The sequence below is a fragment of the Cebidichthys violaceus genome, unplaced genomic scaffold (assembly GCF_023349555.1).
Source record: "Cebidichthys violaceus isolate CVI_PGR_0920_01 unplaced genomic scaffold, fCebVio1.0.p SCAF_9, whole genome shotgun sequence".
Taxonomy (NCBI): domain Eukaryota; kingdom Metazoa; phylum Chordata; class Actinopteri; order Perciformes; family Stichaeidae; genus Cebidichthys; species Cebidichthys violaceus.
In genome coordinates this window covers 6,030,553-6,033,597 of record NW_027176975.1, presented here as the reverse complement: position 1 = coordinate 6,033,597, position 3,045 = coordinate 6,030,553, and positions in this window count along the sequence as shown.

Genomic DNA, 3,045 nt, shown 5'->3' with positions numbered 1-3,045 from the left:
CGTAAACTGTCTGCTGTATTTTATTTTATACAGTATTAAGTATTATGATGGCTGAAGTATTGAATGTATTGTTTTTAAGAGATTTTAGGGGCATTAGTGTTGTAGTTTTACAAATCAGGGACTTTGTAACTCACATGCCCATATGTACATTTGAGGCACTGTTGGTCTCAGTAATTGGTCGCCCTGTCTGTACTGAATAGATTCCTTCCTGAAGCCATCTTAGTGTAAATGATGGGGGACAAAATCCACCGTCCTCATTCTGGGCAAAAAATAATCTCAAAGTTCAACCAAAGGTAATGTGATGCTTCAGTTAGTCGATCGTGTTGCTATCACTCCAGCTCAGCAACGAATTAATGTGTCTGGAAATAAAGGAGAAATTTGATACTCAAGGTATCAAATTTCAAGGTATTCAAGATATTCAAGGGAATATATATATATATATATATATATATATATATATATATATATATATATATATATATATACATACATATATCTATATATAGATAGAGACATTTATCTATCGATCTGTTCTCTGCAGAGACAGAAGGGGAAATTATTCCATATTATGTAGATGGTAATTTTGCGGGTAATAAAGCGATAATGTTTTTGTTTCCAGGCAGATGCAGCAGTTAAATCTATAAAGAAGAGGCTTCAAAAATCTGATGATGTAATGGTTTGTCCTCAATCAACCTTCTGGTGCGCAGCAGCTCTCAGTTCAGTGTTGAGGGCTATAGAAAATGATTTTATTTATTCACAGAAGCCATCAGGAGTGGTAAAGCTGTCTTCTTGTAGTTTATTTCAAAACTATGACATGAACCTGACAATTAACCTCTGAAACACGTAACATCACCGGTAGCTGTCTACAAAGCTTCTGTCTGGGTTTGGTTTAAGTTGATTTATTTCTGGGCTAATAGAGCATAAGTAGACACTCAATCACTGCATGTCAGTGGCACAGTTGTATAAGCATTTGTTTAGCAATGTACCTCCGCTGCTTAAGTGCCCCCGAGTAACCTAATCTTTTGCTTGTGAGGAAATGAACAAGGAGAGAAGAAAGTAACAAAAAGCCAGCAAAATCACGTCTTCAAAAGAAGTATTGTATGATGCTGAATAGATATAAATGGACAGAAGGATGCAGAGGAGGTGGAAAGTAAAACATGGCAGAGAGAGAGAGAGAGATTGTAAGAGAGAGAGAGTGAAAGCAAAGAGGAGGACGAGAGGAATTTGGAGAGGTGGACGAGAATGTTAATCTGAGGAAGGCAGCAGGGAGAGAAAAGCTCTTTTCCTCTCTAAGCCCCACGCCCTCACTTCCTGTCCCTGCTGTCAATCAGAGCAGCTGAAGTGCATCAGACAAAAGATTCCCCCACTCACCCATATCCTCCAACCACCACCACAAACAGCAGCACCAACCAACCAATTAACTACTCTGGTCAGAGGACCGAAAGAGTGTGTGTGTGTGTGTGTGTGTGTGTGTGTGTGTGTGTGTGTGTGTGCGTGCGTGTGCGTGTGTTGCAGGGTGGAGGATTCTCATGTTCATCAGAGAAATCTCTCTCTCTCTCCCTCTGTCTGCATTCACGCAGGCACCATGCCCAGCCTCCACCCTCACACTGACGAGCTCATTTCTGTAGTCTAAGTGTGGCTCTGTGGGCCTCTAATAGCGTAGCCAATTAGTGCCAGTGTCCGACTTGGCTGCTTCTCCAACTCACTGGTGGTCCCACTGAGGGACAGAATGGCTCCAATGAAAAGGTACAAGTCCACAAAGAACGGCCTGACAAAGACGTGTGTGTATAGGCTGCATGTCACAGCAGCACACAAGACTGGAAATACTGTGTGTGTGTGTGTGTGTGTGTGTGTGTGTGTGTGTGTGTGTGTGTGTGTGTGTGGGATCTCATTGTAATTCAGCATCAGAAGCCCTCACTAAAGAGTTAAACATTATAAGCTGTTACACATTAAGAAAAGAGAAGTGCTTTTGAAGATGGTTGAATGGATAAAAATGGTGCCAATAACACGAAATTCAATACCAGTACGCACAGTGTTTCAGCTTAGCACCAACCACAGTATTCTTTCCCATGAATCCTCTGCTGTGTGGCTTCTCCCCATATATATATATATATATATATATATATATATATATATATATATATATATATATATATATATATATATATATATATATATATATATATCTTTCCATTACACCTCCCCCCATTGTCCTCTTTATGTAACCATGTAAAAGTCTCATAGAGATCACTTTCAGAAGAGAAATTAATACAAACATAAACAGGCTATCAAAATATACGTCGTACCAGGAGGAAGAGGCCAACTCCTAAAACACCACATGCCAAAACAATCAAATAAAGACATTCTTATTGGAATAATGCAAAGAGGTCCGCAAAGAAAGCACAAAACAATCAAAAGAAATAAAAGGAGACGGCCCAGAAAGACTACTCAATGCAGTAATGCAAGTTTGTGAAAATGTGTTTTTAGTAGAGATTAAAAGGAAGTCACTAAGATACTGTTGCAAGACCAATGCCTGGCCATGCTCCCTGTTTTCCCCTTGTCTTTCCCAGTCTCGCTCAGCTCAGTCATCCACCATCGCCCCACCTCTTGCCATTCTCATCAACCATTATCCCTGAAATAAACCGTTAACTTATTTTACTCCCTGTCTGTGTCTGCGTTTGGGTCCAGAATTACAGACCTGCCACAACAAATTTCAACAAAGAGGCTGTTTTAGAGTTAGAGCTCCTCACCCCAAATACACATTCTTATTTACTTTAAAATCTATATTGGGGAAATGCAAACAGAGTTGTGTTGCTGGAACTGAGGTACTGGCACCGCTGACTAATGCACAATATATTGGAGCCAGACCATGGAGTGCTTTAAAAGTAATATGTAAAACCTGAAAATCAATGCGAAGAAGCTTCTCTCTCTTGTTCTCAATATGACTCTATAGACATGAAAGAGGGTTCTCTAACAATATAACACTGCACTTCCATAAAGCTGGGGCACTCACCAAAGACTATGAACTGTATGTAAGTGAACGTA